The following is a 19,459-nucleotide window of genomic DNA, read 5'->3' as shown; positions in this document are numbered from 1 at the left end:
TCCATACATTGACCTTTGTAATAACATCAATATGGTTTTGAGAAAAACAAATTAAGTTCGCCTGATCTTCCTCACGCCATAACATTGCTACACCCCCACTCTTACCTCTCGAGTCCACCATAAACTTTCCTTTGAACTCCAGTTGTCTATGAATCCATTCCATCTTATCTTTCTTGCATAAAGTTTCACAAAGAAAAATAGACGCAGGCCTCTTGTGACGAATGACGTCTTTAAGGAACTTGCCATTCTGTCTGTTGCCAAGTCCACGACAGTTCTAACTGAGGACACTCATGATGCAAGGCGGGTCGAACCAGCACAATTCCACAACCACTCTAAATTCTCACAGCCAACGTGACCACAAAACCTCCATAGAATCCCTAGCCCCACAAAAGATCTTAAGAAAAAACCCTAAACTTGGAACACACGCAACACACTAGGAAAAAAGAAAATAAAAAAAATTAACAATGGATGTAAAATTAGGGATATGATTTCAATTGCTTTGATTACCCAATTTTTAATACTAATTAGCTAATCTTCTTCCTCCTATGTGATGACAGATTATAAATTAACGTAAACTCTTTTTAGATCATAAAAGCCTTAATTGTATGTCAACGACTACATCTCTAAGATAATATAATATAAACAATTCACATTAAGTAATAATCTAAAAGTAACATAAGCTATGTGATTACTTTTATTTCACATCAAGACCCATATTTATTTTTTAGAGCATTTCTAACATTCACTTTTCAGATTTTACATTTGGATCATAGATCATGCATAATATGACCAATCAAATACATTTAATAAGAAAAAATATAAATAAATTGCACAATTAATGAAGAAAGAAAAATTAACTATTATTAACTCATGAAATAATGTCGAACGATATCCATCAAATCCTTAAATTTTGAGTTTAGCTCATAATTAAATCCATAATCAAATCAAACATCAACATAAACATAGAAAATAAAAGAGAATGAGAAGGAAACTAGTTTGGGATTGTCACGGATCACTAACTTCTTCCTCCAATCTTCTTCTTTTTCTTTTTTAGTGTTTTGTTTCTGCCTCCTTTGGGTCCCCCCCTTTATTTCTTAAGCCCTCTTTTGCTTTTAAAATAGAATATTCAGCCAAAACAAGAGAAAAGATAAAAAATCCCGTCTTCCTTTGACGGCCACACTGCAGTGCCAGTAATAGGCATCACAGTGCCTGGAGCAACTTCGACACTTTATTTTTCCTCTATAAAACCTCGTCGTGGCACCTTGGAGGCACAATTAGTGGTGCGATGCTAGTTTTGGGCACCACAACACCTGACACTTTTCTGCTTCGACCTCTCTCAGTAAAATATGTATAACTCTTGCATAAAAACTCTAAATGAGCTGATTCTAGATGCATTTAAAAGCTAAAAAAAAATCTAAAACTTTTAGGTTTTCTTATTTTCCTAAATCTGAACAAAACGTGGTTTAATTTCTATTTGAAGTTTCAGTTTTTTTTTCTTTCAAAGTTCTCTATTTTATAAATCACTGTATTTCTAATATTTGACCATACATTCCAAGTGTCAAAACCTAAAACAAAAAAATAAGCATAATTCTGTTCCAAAAACTACAATTTAAGAAAAAAAAAATAGATACTCAAAATACTCCGAACATTAGGCTAAAAATAGCCTAACAAACTCCTCCAAACTAACTCATCACTCGCCCTCGAGTAAGACAACACTAAACACAAACTAGAACTAACACACAAACAATTAAGCCTCCATTTTTATTAACAAACTGCTGTGACCACCTACAAAACTTCAATTAAAAAATTTAGGTAGAATTTCAACTCAATTACTCAGATGTCTCCATTGAAAAAGTAGTGTATAAATTCAAATTAGAATTCAACATTTGGACAAAAACATACCAATATTTTTCTTTCCGACTTTCCACAAACCAATATTCAATATTCTTGCATGTTTTACCTCTCTCACCATTAATTTCAACATTACTTGCTTAGAATCAATAGGACTTTTTAAGATAATAATGAAATGACTAAGGTAAAGGGTAGTTGAAAATTATTTATTGGGCTATATTATGCCATAAGCACATTATGAACCAATGAAGTACTTTTCTATAAACACACTATTCCATAATTCACCAAATTAATAATGACTGAGAGCTTACTGATAATGTTTCAAACATCACTTTATTTTTCAACCTTTTTTTTTTACTTCTCTCTCTCTCTCCTTTCTCTCACTTTCTCTCTCTCTTAAAAAAGATAAATAAAATTAGTGATGTTGAAAAAATACTTTTACAATTCAAACATTAGTCAATCACCCACTTATCTCCAAAATTATTTCTAAGCTTATGGTATAATTTAAGGGACAAGGGAAAAATGTAAGTAGATTCAAAAATTAATTTCATAAAGTAGTTAAAAATAATTGAACAGGCTAAAGCTCAAACAGAAAAACTAGGGATAAAAGAGAAAAAGGTAAGCTCGAAAAGGTCCAAATGATCCAAAAAAATTGCCTAACTCATATTCCAAACAAGCATTGTCAAGACTTTCACCTTAAGAAATAATTCGTGCAAGTTTTTTCTTATTAAATCAATCTTACCAAAAATTAAAGTAAAACATGTAGTATGATGCAATCTAAATATTGAAAATTTACGATGACACAACTATTTCCAAGAGGCAACCAAATTAATCCAAAGAGTAGTCAATCCTAGCACATGGTTTAATTTTTAATTCATCCTAAAAGTGACAATAGTGGCAATTATTCATTCATCCATACCATCAGCTTAATTAACAATACACTAAACCAATAAAAACTCGAAAATTAAACACTCAAAATAGAAAATAGAATATAAACAAACAATAAGTCCCTCCCCCAAACTAATTTTTCACAATTTTCCCAATGTGACAAACAACTTAAGAGAGAGAGACTTACCTGATAACTAGGACTAAGCATGGGTTGGGTTGGCCGGGTTGAGATAATTTTAATGACCCAATCCAATGACATCGGCCTAAAAATTTTCAACCCATTCACATCCTAAATTTTTTATAACCTAACCAATTTTTTCTTTTGCGGGTTGGGTTGGGTTATAACCCTTATCCCATAATTAAAAAAAAAATCATATTTCAATATTATCAAAATCATATATAAATTAAAAGAAAAATTAAAAGTTCTAACATAAACATATCCATCCAAAATTACAAATCACTCAAGATCAAATATTACAGTCATCTATCATCTAAAGTCTGAAAACTATTAAGATTGTCCAAAACAAACTCAAACAAAATAAAATCAGTTTCGATATCGGCCTCACTCAATAATCTCATCGTCAATTGTTGATGATTCCATGACCTTAGATTTTTTGTTCTGCAATTAGAAAAACACAGTGTTAGTCAAATTATTATAAATAACAAAACATAATAATTATTATAAATAAATAAATAAAAACATAATAATTAAAAAAAATATATTCAATATTCATCAAGGAAAGAAAAAAATTCAGATTATAATAATAATAGCAACTAACAAAATTTTTTTTTGCTATATACTAAAGATCACAGTAAAAAAATAATAGTGTAAAAAATAACCAAATCTATGAAATCACAAATAGAAAAAATAGTAGAAAAGAAAAATTATAATACATTTATTTACAACTACCAAAATTTTTATGCTAATTGTTATATGCTCAAAATCATAGCAAAAAATAACCAACGAACTCCAATGTCTGGCCAATCGCGATTCTTACCAAACAGAAAAAAATGAGCTTCGGATCCTTCAACTCGAAAAAAAAAAAGAAAGAAAAGAGAAGACAAAAGAGAACTTACTTGTTGTTATCTCCGACAAGGCAAGCAACGATGTGGTCGTTTGTGTGTGCAAATAGGGCCATTAGAGATGGCAGATGGGTGGAGGATCGGAGCCGTTTAGGAATGGAATCACATTCACAACTAGTTTTTGTATTTTGTAAGAAAGAAGAGGGGGCGGCAGTGTGCTAAGGTTTTCTCATGTGTGTATGACATGAATATTAGGGAAGGAAGAGAGTAGTGTTTATTTAGGCCTTAGGGTTTGAACTGATTTTTTTCTTTCTAAAAACCTTATTGAGCCAGCCCGGGTTGGGTTTGTTGGGTTACAATGTATGCAACCCATTACCAACCCAGTCAACACGGGTTAAGAAAGTTTTGGCCCATTTAATTTCGACCCAAGAAAAATAAGGCTGTTTCGGCCCAAATTCGGTTTGGGCCATGCCACATCAATAAGCAGTTGACGCCCATAATAAGTGTAATATCCCGTAAACCTAATTGTGAATAATTAGGATTTATTATACATTATGGATTAATTAGGTAGTAATGAGTAGGATTATGATCTTGCTAACCTTATTAGTATAAATTATAAATTTCGTTATGAGCGGATAAATAAGCGTAATTTGATAATTATGGAGATTTATTTGAAATATATGAATAATACAAGTTATTTGTAAGATAAAAATATTTTCAGATTCGGCGATCTTAGAGACCTGATTGGAGGCTAAAAATATCACAACAATATATGTAGAAATATTGTTGGGATTATTGGGATAAGTTAATTTTAGAAATACTAGTGTATTTTGGGGTACTTGGAGTTGAACAAATACCCTAGAAGTAAAGATTTCTTAGTGGCTAAAAAATGATAAGATAATTATTAATATTATTATTACTGTTAAGATTATTATTAATATATTATTATTATTATTATATATTATTATTATTATTATTAAACTTATTAGATAAGATAAATTTATATATATGTATATTTTAAAAACAAAAGAAAAACAAACCCTAAAAAAATTCACCTACTCCTCCTTTCTCTTGAGCAACCAAGAGCAACCTACCAACTAGTTTTTTTTTTTCAATTTCTTCACTCCAAGATTCAGCTCCTCAACACTATAGATAGACAACTAGGTGAAGCTAAGCTTGGAAGGAATCTTGAGGTAAGTTTAGCTCTCTTTTTTCTTTGGAAAAGTTTAGGTTTTGAAAGTGAATTTTGCATCTGTAGTTGCTGGGGTTTAAGTAAGTTCTTGGTTTTGTTTTTGGGTTGGATTAGGAGTATTTTGAATGTTCAACTGATATGTTTGTTTGTTGTGGGGTTAAGAGAATCAAGTTTGAGTTTTAAGCAGATTTTGATTGAGAGCATGGCTTTGATTTCTATTACGTTGGGATTGTTATATGAATGATATATATGTGTCCTATGAAGTTTGAAATGATTTGATTAGGTTTGGAGCTAGCTTGGAGGGTTTAAAGATAAGAAAAATCATGTTTCTGGCTGTTCAAAACCGGAATTCTGTATGGTACCAATCAGAATTCTGTTTGGTCAGTTTTTGAAAAAGCCAAATTTCGTATGTTGGCCATAACTTTTCACTTGGGTGTCCATTTTAGACGTTCTATATACTGTTTTGAAGCTTGCAACAAGCTCTACCATATATTGCATGTTTTAGAGCCAAAATATAAATTTTATTTTTGTGTATTTGTGCTATGGGGTTATGTAGGAACCCTAGGTTGTCCTTGGCAGTTGTCAAGCAGTGTTTGGGGATAAACACTTATTGGGTTACCGCTGTTGTGACATAAGGCCAAGATCATCGGAGATAGTTCTCTACTTGGGTTGGCCAACATGTATGAACCTGGATTAAAGGTAAGAAAAGTATATTCTACTGCATAGTACGTTGTATGTAATACAATTAGTATTGTAATGAATTAATTAATAATATTGAGATATACTTAATACTGTTTTATAATAAAAATATTGATTGGTTGAGTATCGATAATGTGATAATATTATGCATGTGATATATGGGCTCACCTAATTAGGTGATGTAGTTTTCCTAGCGACGTATCGGGCATAGGTACGGGAATTAACGATATATGATGAGTACCGAGCGTAGGTACTGGCTCACCTAATTAGGTGATGCGATTTTCCTAGCGACGTATTGAGCATAGGTACGGGCGTCAGTGATATGAAAATGCCTGGTTATGGCATAGATTGAAACCATTGTTGGGTTTCCTCCTGGCGACGTGTAGATACGGTGTTAGTGATATGAAAATTGCCAGGTTATCGCATAGAATGAAACCGTTGTAGGGTTTCCTCCTGACAACGTGTAGATACGAGTGTCAATGACATATGATAAGTATCAGGCGTAGGTACGGGCTCATCTAATTAGGCGATACGATATATTAGTTTCAAGTTGTGGCACGGGCTCACCTGATTAGGTGATGCAATTATATGATATATGGGTGTAGGGTTTTTGGCACATGCTCACCTGATTAGGTGATGCAGTTATGCAATATATGGGTGTCAGGCTATGGCACAGGCTTGCCTAATTAGGCAATGCAATGCAGGATTATCTTATTTAAGCATCGACTTGTCTGATTAGGCAATGTGATGTTATGAAGATGGTTACTGTTAACGCGGATTTTCGTTAACGATATCAGCCTATTTTCTTAATAGGATTAGCACAGAAATAATAGAAATTAAAAATAAGAAGAATAATGTAAAGATCACACTAAGTTTTTATTTTGCAATTAAAAGTTTGCATATTCCACGAGTTTATCTTATTAGATTTTTCTGATACAAAACTAGGATTTTTTCTCGCAAGAATTTTTCATCCGTTTTTCAGTACATTCTGCCCCTATTTATAGTAATATAGGTTGGCAATTAATTACAATCAGATTCATATCGCACAATAATATTTCCCTAAAATTATGGGATTTAATTACGTCCCACATAGAATAAATGTGATTATTATTTAAAAATTACACAGCTATGATTTATCCATTTTTAACGGGCCAATGCGGACGTGGTTTTGATCACGCTTCAAGGTGTATCTTGCTAAGGCATCTCACTGGAATAACAACAATAACCCTGATAGCGAGTTGGAGCTTTTCCTATGTCTTTCCGAGATTGATAATGTAATGGCGTCGTTTCTACAGTTGAAGACATAATGCTCCATTTGACAATCGCAGTTCTTGGTGACAAGGTGAGCTACAGTAGCCAACATCATTTGAATGTCAGCTTCTATCTAAGAGAGCTAACTCGACGGAGCAGTGGATCTCATTAAAATATTTCTGGAGCTGATTAGTGAAGGTACCAGGAGTATGCCTTCCTATAGCGAGATGGGTGTCTCGCTAATCGTATATCGCGAGGTGAGTGCCTCGCTATGCATTACCAATATCCTTCTGATGAAAAATGGTTTCTCGTCAATACTTGAATCACTAGTTTGTACATCTTTGTCTCGCTCAAGACTATACTGTCAGCGAGTTACATATGTGCATTATTATTTTCGCATCTAATGAGTTATTCCACTTTAATATCTTTCAAATATAGATGCAATTATATTTGTTGATTCATATTCTCCAAGGTTAACACATGTCATCCTCTAAAGTGCCACCTAAATTTTGGGTATAACAATTGCCACTTACAAAGTCCCTTTTTAATAAAAGGTGCTTTTTACATAATCATTGAGGGTATTTTTGTCATAATTCATTTTGAAATTATGCATGCCTTTGATTTTGGCAACTTTATGGTTCCAATGCACATGAATAGCATTAATGAACCATCATTTCCACTTCTCTTCTATTTTCATCCATTAGTTCTTTTATATTATGATCTGATGGTTGTTAAATTTGGAGTATAAAACAGTAAGAATCCATTTTTCTACTATTTTTGTCTTCTTCAAAAACTTAAGCTTTCTGAAACTTTTCACTCAAGCTTCCCTAATCCGTGCATGCCATCCTTATCTTTGACATTCTTCCTAGGAATTTACTCGGACTTTCTCTTCAACTCCTGGTGTTCGAAAAACTCATCTCGCCGGCCATCACGTCTCCACTTGCAGAATTCTCCGACACCCAGTTTTTTGACTTCACACAGTAAGTATCTCATCCATTTTCCTTCCCTTTTTTTTGGGTTATGATCATCTTGAATTTTGTCACTTCATTCGGTTTAACAATTAGGTTTCATTATTTCTGGGTGATGTTTAGGGTTTAGACATAATTAAGGTTTGTCATATTCCTTAAGACTCTGGTTTAATAAATTTCATCCAGAAATTGGTATTATTTTTATTTTGTAGAAATGTCCCAATCTGGTTCAGAAGTTTATTCTCCAGAATTTTTAGAATTAGAATATCCTAAACATCTAGCCTCTCCATATAAACCCAAAAATTTTGAACCTCAATCCAAATTAGAAATAAATGATGCCAGAATTAGAGACCATCTGATTTAGTCAAGCCAAGAAGAGACTGGCAGTTATTATAGGCAATTCCTATAAGAAATTTCCAAGGGCAAGCGTCATGTCTTGCGAGACGCGGCCTGGCCTGAACCCACAATACTAACTTCTATTCCACTCGCAAGACCAATGTTTTTACCCAAAGTCACTGTTGCTTTTGAACCATGTGACCTTGAGTTTGAAATCATGTCTCCTAAGCCTCGTAAATCAAAGACCCCACAGGACCCCAATGTTACCTTTGAGGCAGAACTTATTGAGTCTAAGGTTAGGTCTATTGGGGCCTACTCGGTGGTATCTTGAATTCCTGCAGCATCAAGCAGCGAAAAGGGTGCATTATAAGGTCTGTGGTACCTGGGGAATTCAGCTGTTTTCCCCCTGAAAGAGTAACATGCAAGGAGTGCCCTAATCCTTTGGAGATAGCCTGCTTTTACTCTTTCAAAGCAGTTCCCGCGAGAAAGAGCGTTGCGTGAGGCTTCTACTATGTTGGGACTTATACTGGTGATCGTAAGATCGTAGTTAGATTGCCCAACAAGACAGATTTTAAAGAAGACTTCTTCTGGACGACGGGCCTATCTCCAATAAACACAACTGCCTTTCACATTATACGTAAGTTCTCATCCTCCTAAAACAACCTATAAAAACATTTACTTGTAAATTTTAAGGTTTCTTACTAAACTTTTATCTGTTTAGAGTGGTTCCTCGGAGACCAGTCCCTACGCCAGAGATAGCCGAGCATCACAAAAACCTGCAGAGTCTGCCATATGGGTTGTGAGCTGCAGATTTCTTTCTAAATGAGCAGAACTTGAAGAGCGTTGGCCTCCTTACTTTAGACGAATATACTTGTGATTACAAAATACCCAAGTATACCCTAATGCTAAGGCACGCTACAGTGCTTTTTCAATTGCAGTGCTGCCTTTTCTAATCAAAGGATTTTCTTAAAAAATGTGTCAAATTAAAACTTTTATATTAGTTATTAAACTTTATAATTTACAAAACTATTTACAAGTACCGGGATCCCGTTTTTAAACTTTATACACAATATTCCAAAATACATAATATCCAGGTAGCACATCGACTACAAAATATAACCCTAGATGTCCCGAGACCGAACACTCCAGGTCGCGCTGTCTCGACATGTACAACCTCATCCCAGCTCAGGCTCACTCCTGTTCAGCTTTCGCCTTTCATTTACCTACACATGGAAGCAGAACTGTGAGTCGAAAAACTCAGTAAGAAAAGCATATAATATATCATATAATACCGACTTGTATTTAGGAGCCCATACACCTATTTACAAGGCTTAACAGATGAGTAAGAACGTTCTACTAAGGATACAACCATGTACCATGTACCACATGCACTCAGTATACCTTCGTACTAGTGTAGGTAGGGTATGGACCGCACCTTGAGTACTGCTAAGTGTTGCACCACAGACACCTTTTACCTTTCCGTACAAGTGCTGGTAACACCACGATGTACTTTCAGACATCATACACTTTACAAATGCACTCTATACTGCAACCATACAAGTTTTCGTAGTGTATGAATCACAACATATAAGCATGCATATACACTATACATATACATACATTCGCATATCCATATCACACATTATATACAGTTCTTACCTTCTTTCCAGATTAAAGTGTGTTGGCCGACCTGAACGGAAAGTCACGTGCTGGATGGATGCCCTAATCACATATTAGAACTGGGTAAATCACATGCTCGAAAACCCTAATCCAAGAAATCCAAACCTACAACTTTAGGTTCTATTATACTCTCTATGAATCACACTAACTAAGGAAATAGGGAAACACCCAACTACGGCACCAAAATGGACGAGAATTGAGAAAACTAATTTTTTGGGGAATCCTGCCAAAACCGATAAACCGGTTTTTATACGAGTCTCCCCAAAAATTAACAAATTTGCTCAAAACTTTTCCAATTACCACCAAACTTTCCAAAGTACCTAAATAATGTATATACAACATATTCCAACCAGAAAATCACAGAAAAATCCAATGAAACTCAACTTGCCATTAAAGACCAAAGCTTTGAGTTCAAAACTCAAATTTGCATAAAACCAACTTGATACATCAAAATCAGCTGGAAAAAGCTAAAACCAACTCAAATTAACCCTATAATTAGAACCCTAAACATTTCTAACCCTAACAGCCATCAATTCTCAAAATCACATATTCAAACCAAGTAAATACTTCAAGAACTTAAGAGGTAGAGATGCTAGGGCTTACCTTGGTTTAATTTCTCTTGAATCCCTTGCTGAAATAACCAAAGTTCAGCAACAAACCCTCTAGCTTTGGGCTGGTTCGAAGAAGGAGGAAAGGAAGAGAGCTTTTTTCCCAATTTTCTTCTAATTTCTTCTAATTTCCTTTAATTTCTCTAAGTGAAATAAAGGTTAATACCTTAACCTTGGCTGAAGTAATTTAATGCTAGGTGTCAACACCTAAGGTAGCCACCAAACAACCCTTGTGGCAAATTACTAAAATGCCTTTAATCTTACAACTTAGGTATTTTCCAAAACTAGGGGTAAAATGTTCAAATTCCATAACCACGATTAATCCCGGTATTTTATTTTCTCCAAAATATTTCCCACTAAGAAATAAGGTTCTAAACTTACCCATGTGATCAAACTAGCCATCAATAGCATTTTCCGTTGTCGCCGAGCAAAAATTACAAAAATAGCATATTTCACATATAATTCATAAAATATCCCTATTGTTTAATAAAATCTATAGAATTGACAAAGTATAACTCTAATGCCCATTTCTAATAATGGTACCCACAAATAATTAAATTCATAAATAATTATAAAAATATCAGAAATTAGTGCTAATTGCCTTTACTAATCCAAATTACTTAAGCGGTCATTACAATTATCCCCCCGTTAAAAGGATTCCATTCTCAAAATCTAACCTGAATAGCTCTGGATGTTGAGTCCTCATGTCAGACTCTAACTCCTAGGTGGCTTCCTCCACCTTGTTATTTCTCGAGAGTACTTTGACGACGGCAATGGTCTTACTCCGAAGAACCTTTTCCTTTTTGTCAAGAATCTGAAAAAGGTTGCTCTTCATAGGATAAATCTGATTGCAGTTTAAGGGCTTCATAACTGAATATATAAGTCGGGTCTGAAACATATTTCTTTAACATAGAAATATGGAATACATCATGAATAGCCGATAATGCTGGTGGTAAGGCTAGTCGATACGCTACCTGTCTGACCTTCTCAAGTATCTGAAATGGCCCAATGAACCTAGGGCTCAATTTACCCTTCTTCCAGAAGTGCCTAATACCTTTCATTGGTGAAACCCGCAGGAAAACATGTTCCCCTGCCTGAAATGTGACATATCTGCGCTTCGGATCAGCATAACTTTTCTGCCTGCTTTGAGCCTTGATCTTGTCAATAGCTTCATTGGTCCTCTGAACTAATTCTGGAACCAAGTACTTCCTTTCTCCAGTTTCGTCCCAATGAATAGGGGAGCGACATTTCCTACCATATAGCATCTAATAGGGAGCCATCTCTATTGTACTCTGGTAGCTATTGTTGTAGGAGAACTCAATTAAAGGCAAGTACTTACTCCATGAACCCTCAAAGTCCATGACAGGCTCGCAGCAATCTTCAAGTATCTGAATTGTTCTTTATGGACTGACCATCAGTCTAAGAGTGAAAGGTTGTGCTAAATTTCAGCTTGGTACCCATAGCTTTCTGAAGACTCACCCAAAACTTTGATGGAAACTTTGGATTCCTGTCTGAAACAATAGATTTAGGGGCTCCATGGAGACGAACTATCTCCTTTACATACAGTTCAGCATATTGATCCACTGAATATGTAACTTTCACTGTTAGAAAGTGAGCTGATTTTGTAAATCTATCTACTATGACCCATACCAAATCATACATTCTCGCAGTTCTAGGCAAACCAATAACAAAATCCATTGCAATGTCCTTCCACTTCCACTCAGGAAGGACTAAAGGTTGCAATAACCCTACCGGCCTTTGATGTTCAGCCTTGATTTGCTGGCAGGTTAAGCATTTGGACACGTAGTCCACCACATCTCTTTTCATCCCGTACCACCAAAAGTAGGGTTTTAAATCCTGGTACATCTTGGTGGTTCCCGGATGCAGTGAATAAGGTGTGGTGTGCGCTTCATCAAGAATCTCTTTCTTAAACTCATCGACACTAGGAACACACACTCGAGCTTTATACAACAACATTCCATTATTTGAGACTGAAAAGTCTTTAGGCCGACCAGCCATCACCTCATCTCGAACCTTGACTAGTTCAGGATCTTCTAAATGTGCCTTTCTGATTCTTTCTAACAGATCAGATTGAAGTATCAAGTTGTGCAACTTTCCAACTACAAACTCAATCCTTGCACTAACCATCTCACAAGCTAGTTGAGGGGCTATTAATACTGTAGTGCAAACCTGCCCGGGACCTCTTCTACTAAACGCATCAGCCACAACATTTGCTTTCCCGAGGTGATACTGAATTTTGCAATCATAGTCCTTAACCAGTTCTAGCCACTTCCTCTATCTAATATTTAAGTATTTCTGGGTGAAAAAGTATTTCAGACTCTTATGATCGGTATAAATCTCACATTTTTCACCATAAAGATAGTGCCGCCACATCTTTAAAGCAAAAACCACTACAGCAAGTTCTAGGTCATGAGTTGGGTAGCGCTCCTCATAATCCTTTAATTGACGAGAGGCATAGGCTATGACTTTGTCAGTTTGCATCAGAACACATCCCAGACCCTGTCTGGATGCGTCACAATAAACAACAAATTTTTCTTGATCTGATGGCAAAGCTAACACCGGAGCTATTATTAAACGCTGCTTCAACTTTTGAAAATTGCTTCACATTTATCTGACCACACGAATCGCTAATTTTTCTTAGTCAACTCGGTCAGGGGCATAGAAATTTTAGAAAAAACTTCAAACTTCTGTCACTGATTTTGGCCTCGGCATATTTTTCACTGACTCAATTTTACTTGGATCTACCATAATCCCATTCTTTCCGACAATGTATCGTAGAAAAGACTCCTCTGACAACCAGCATTCACACTTTCTGAACTTTGCATACAACTTGTGATCCCTAAGTCGCTGCAATACCATTCGAAGATGATGCTTGTGCTCCTCTTCTGACTGAGAGTATACAAAGATGTCATCAATCAACACTATGACGCAGTTATCTAGGAAATCCTTGAACACTCTATTCATGAGATCCATAAAGGCCGCAGGAGCATTAGTCAATCTGAATGACATAACCAGAAACTCGTAGTGCCCATATCTAGTTCGAAATGCAGTCTTTGGTATATCTTCTTCCCGGATTCTAAGTTGATGATAACTGGATCGTAGGTCGATCTTTGAAAATACTATCTTTGCCTGAAGTTGGTCGAATAAATCGTCAATTTTGGGTAACGGGTATTTATTCTTGATCGTCAACTTATTTAGTTCTCGATAATCAATACACATTCTAAGGGAACCATCTTTCTTTTTCACGAACAGAACCGGAGCTCCCCAGGGCGATACACTAGGTCGGGTAAACCCAATATCAAGCATCCCCTCAAGCTGCAACTTAAGCTCATTGAGTTCTGCCGGAGCCATTCTATATGGAGCATTAGAAACAGGTTCAGCTCCAGGTGCGAAATCAATTACAAAATCAATTTCTCGTTGAAGCGGCAATCCCGACAACTCTTCAAGAAACACATCGAGAAAATCTTTAACAACTCAGACCACTTCAGGCCCAAATGTTTCAGGTCTGTTGGAGTCAATCACCACTGCTAAAAATATTACACATCCACTGTGTAGTAGATCCCTAGCCCTTAGCACAGAGATAACTGGGATCCGAGACCCCTGAATTGACCCAACATAAACAAATGGATCCTCACCTTCTGGCTGAAAGGTCACAATTTTCTGTTTACAGTCTATACTGGGTGAATGCTTGGACAGAAAATCCATCCCAAGTATAATGTCAAATTCCGTTAATTCTAGTTCGATAAGGTCAGCACTCAACGCCCTATCCTCGATCCTAACTGGCATAGACCTAATGCGCCTATTGGAGATAACTAACTCCCCGTTAGGCATTAGGGTTCCAAACCCTCTTTCAAGGATATCACAAGGCCTACCCAAAAGATCAATTAACCTCGTAGCTACATATGAGCGTGTAGCTCCCGAATCAAATAATATAGTATACAAGGAGTTGTTGACAAGAAGCTAACCTGTCACCACAGAAGGACTGGCTGCAGCATCAACTTGAGTGATAGCAAACACCCGAGCTGGTATGGGTTTTGCTTCTGACTTCAGCTCTTCTTTCTTTGCTTGAGGGCAATCATTCTTGAAATACCCCACCATGATGCAATGAAAACAAGTCTTCCGGTTGCACTCTCCTGGATGATGTTTCTTACAACATGGGCACTCAGGGTAAGAGTAACCTTGGCGTCCACCTCTGCCCTGTTTCCCACGGAACCGCTTACTCTGCCTTGAGCCACCAGATGCAAGAGTAACTTTCCTCTTCTGATCAGTGGTGGAATCACTACCATCCCTACCATATACATGAGTAGGAAAAGTGGGGGTTCCACCAACATTCGAAGTCACTTAAGGCTTCTGAAGGAATTTAACTGCACCCTCGGCTCTCAAAGCTTTTTCAACCATTTCTACATAAGTGGTTGCTTCATTGGTACTGATCACCAGTTCATGCCTAATCTTCACATTCAAACCCACCAAGTAATTTTCTTTGTTACTAAAGTCTATTGGCACAATACCCACGGCGAGCTTGGCCAGACGGTCAAACTTTGTAGTATATTCACTAATTGACATACCCTCGGTTTGCACTAACTCACTGAACTCTTTTCGCTTAGCACTGCGGACGGCTTCATTATAATATTTGGAGTTGAACAACTCCCAGAATCTTTCCCAAGTCATAACAGTGACATCCCGGGTGAGGGTCACCGATTCCCACCACACTAGGGCATCTTCCTAGAACTGAAAAGTGGTGCAAGTCACCCGATCATTACCAACCACCCCCATAAAATTCAGAATTTGCTCAATTACTGTGAGCCACTGCTCAGCCTTCATTACATCAGGACCTCCCAGAAACACTGGAGGTGCTTGCTTGCGAAACCTTTCGTATAATGGCTCCATACGGTTACCAGCAACAGGTTATTCTGCTGGCACCGGTGGAGCAACAACGGCCTGAGCTTGATGCGGAGGCAGGGCAGGAAGACCCTGCTGCCTTAACCTCAGAATTTCTTCTTCTTGTTGGCAGATTCGATCTTGCATTTCCGCAAACCTCTGCTCCCAATCCAGAGGAGCTTGTGGTGGATTTACAGGACGACCACCCTGAACTCTGCCACGGCCACGGCCGCGACCACGGGGATTCTGGGGAATTTGATTTCCCTGACCGCCTCCGGTCTCAACCATATTACCCTGACTTCTTGTATTTCGTTGGGCGTCAATTTTATAGGACTTAGCCTGCGAACCCATAAGCCAGGCTTGATAGACAGCGATAATAAAACTTAATATCGCTCTTATGGACTTAAAGGCAACACACTTAAAATAAATAATTGTAATCTAATATGCTTCCTATAATACTTTAATAATCACATATAACACTAAACAGGTATAGGCTTACTAAACCGTGAACTGAGCTTTCTCTGATGAAGATTTTACATGTCTTGGCAAGCTTCGGTAAACAAACGTGACAGCTCTGATACCAAAATTCTAACGCCCTAATGCTAAGGCACGCTACAGTGCTGCCTTTGCTAATCAAAGGATTTTCTTGAAAAACGTGTCAAATTAAAACTTTTATATTAGTTATTAAACTTTATAGTTTACAAAACTATTTACAAGTACCGAGATCCCGTTTTTAAACTTTATACACAATATTCCAAAATACATAATATCCAGGTTGCACAGCGACTAGAAAATATAACCCAAGATATCCCCAGATCGAACACTCCAGGTCGCGCTGCCTCGACATGTACAACCTCATCCCAGCTCAGGCTCACTCCTGTTCAGCTTTCGCCTTTCGTTTACCTACACATGGAAGCAGAACAATGAGTCGACAGACTCAGTAAGAAAAGCATATAATATATCATATAACTTGAATTTAGGGGCCCATACACCTATTTACAAGGCTTAACAGATGAGTAAGAACGTTCTACTAAAGATACGACCATGTACCATGTACCACATGTACTCAGTATACCTTCGTACTAGTGTAGGTAGGGTATGGACCGTAGCTTGAGTACTACTAAGTGTTGTACCACAGACACCTTTTACCTTTCCGTACAAGTACTGGTAACACCACGATGTACTTTCAGACATCATACACTTTACCAATGCACTCTGTACCGCAACCGTATAAGTGTTGGTAGTGTATGAATCAAAATATATAAGCATGCATATACACTAAACATATACATACATTCGCATATCCATATCACACATTATATACAGTTCTTACCTTCTTTCTAGAGTCAAGTGTGCTGGCCGACCTGAACGGAAAGTCACGTGCTGGCTGGATGCCCTAATCACATATTATAACTCTGTAAATCACATGCTCGAATACCCTAATCCGGGAAATCCAAACCTACAACTATAGGTTCTGTTATACCTATGAATCACACTAACTAAGTAAATAGGGAAACGCCCAACTACGACACTGAAATGGACGAGAATTGAGAAAACTGATTTTTCGGGGAGCCCTGCCAAAACCGGTTTACCGATTTTACAGGTACTGGTAAAGCCCGTCAATCGGTTTTTATACCAGTGTCCCCAAAAATTCACCAATTTTCTCAAAACTTGTCCAATTGCCACCAAACTTTCCAGAGTACCTAAACAATGTATATACAACATATTCAAAACAGAAAATCACATAAAAATCCAATGAAACTCAACTTGCTATTAAAGACCAAAGCTTTGAGTTCAAAACTCAAATTTGCATAAAACAAACTCCATACATGAAAATCACCTGCAAGAAGCTAAAACCAACTCAAATTAACCCTATAATTCGAGCCCTAAACATTTCTAACCCTAACAGCCATCAATTCTCAAAATCACATATTCAAAGCAAGTAAAAACTTCAAGAACTTAAGAGGTAGAGATGCTAGGGATCACCTTGGTTTAATTTCTCTTGAATCCCTTGCTGAAATAACCAAAGTTCAGCAACAAACCCTCTTGCTTTGGGCTGGTTCGAAGAAGGAGGAAAGGAAGAGAGCTTTTTTCCTAATTTTCTTCTAATTTCTTTAATTTCCTTTAATTTCTCTAAGTGAAATAAAGGTTAATACCTTAACCTTGGCTGAAGTAATTTAATGCTAGGTGTCAACACCTAAGGCAGCTACCAAACACCCATGTGGAAAATTACTAAAATGCCCTTAATCTTACAACTTAGGTATTTTTCAAAACTAGGGGTAAAATGGTCAAATTCCATAACCCCGATTAATCCTGGTATTTTATTTTCTCCAAAATATTTTCCACTAAGAAATAAGGTTTTAAACTTACCCATGTGATCAAACTACCCATCCATCGCATTTTCCGTTGTCGCCGAGCACAATATACAAAAATATCATATTTCACATATAATTCATAAAATACCCCTAGAGTTTAATAAAATCTCTAGAATTGAGAAATTATAACTCTAATGCCCATTTCTCACAATGGGACCCACAAATAATTAAATTCATAAATAATTATAAAAATATCAGAAATTAGTGCTAATTGACTTTACTAATCCAAATTACTTAAGCGGTCATTACAACATGTCAACTACAACACATCTCTGAGATTGTACAACAAATAATTCGCATTAAGCAATAATCTAAAAGCCACATAAGCTATGTGAAAACTTTCATTTCACATTAAAACCTATGTTTATTCATTTAGAGTATTCATAACATTCACTTTTTAAATTTTACATTAGGATTATAGATCATGCATAAGGTGACCAATCAAATACATGTAATAATTACAAATATCAATAAATTACATAATCAAGGAAGAAAGAAAACTTAACTAATATTAACTCATGAAATAATGTCAAACAATATCCATCAAATCTTTAAAGTAGAAGTTTAGCACATAATCAAATTAAACATAAACATAAACATAGAAAATAAAAGAGAATGATAAAGAAAAAAGTTTGGGATTGTCACAGATCACCAACTTCTCGCTCCAATCTTCTTCTTCTTCTTCTTCTTCTAAGGTTTTGTTTCTGCCTTCTTTGGCTCCCCCTATATTTCAAAGGCTTCTTTTACTTTTAAAATAGAATCTTCAGCCAAAACACGCGAAAAGACAAAAAACTCCCAACTTCCTTCGACAATAGCACCTTGGAGGCGCAATTAGCGCCACGGTGCCTGACACTTTTCTACTTCAACTGCTCTCAGTAAAACACACTTAACTTTTGAATAAAACTCCAAATGAGCTGATTCAAGATGCATTTAAAAGCTGAGAAAGATCTCTAATACTTTCATTTTTTTTCGAAATTTTCCAAAATCTAAACAAAACTTGATTGAATTTTTACTTGAAGTTTCAGCTTTATTTTTTTAAAAAAGTTATCTATGTTATAAATCAATGTATTTGTAATATTTGATCAATTTATGCATTCTAAGTGTCAAAAACTGAAACAAAAAAAATAAGCCTAGTTATATTCTAAAAACTAGAATTATTAAGAAGAAAATAGATACTAAAAATACTCTGAATATTTGGCTAAAAATAGCCTAATATTAGGCCCGTAACTTTTTTGGGTGATTATCAAAGACCATTTGTTCGGTCAGCGGAGGTTTCTTGTAAAAGGACGAAAAGATAGTTAGATGTTGGCTCTTCATCGATCTCTCGTCGTTGTTGGGCACTACATTTAGAGGATTTTATTAAGGTTAATATTGATGCGGCCTTAGATAACAACGGTGGTTTCTGTGGTATGGGTATGGTGATCCAAGATTTCAATGGTTCGGTAATTGCTCATGCAATTTGGCCTTCAGTTGGTCACTTTCTTACTAAAGTTGCTGAAGTACTTGTATTGTGTAATGCTAGAGTTCAATGTCGTCTTCTCAACTCCGAGAAGGTTCAGTTTGAGTCTGAGTGTCTTAATGTGGCGACTAAGTTTAATAATGTTGCAATACGCTCTTACTAAATTTGCTTTGACTGTTGCTTCTTGCAAAGTTTGTTGGCCCGAGTCTCCTGACGGTACTATTCATTAT

The sequence above is a fragment of the Cannabis sativa genome, chromosome 2 (assembly GCF_029168945.1).
Source record: "Cannabis sativa cultivar Pink pepper isolate KNU-18-1 chromosome 2, ASM2916894v1, whole genome shotgun sequence".
NCBI classification, from domain to species: domain Eukaryota; kingdom Viridiplantae; phylum Streptophyta; class Magnoliopsida; order Rosales; family Cannabaceae; genus Cannabis; species Cannabis sativa.
This window is presented reverse-complemented; position numbering follows the sequence as displayed.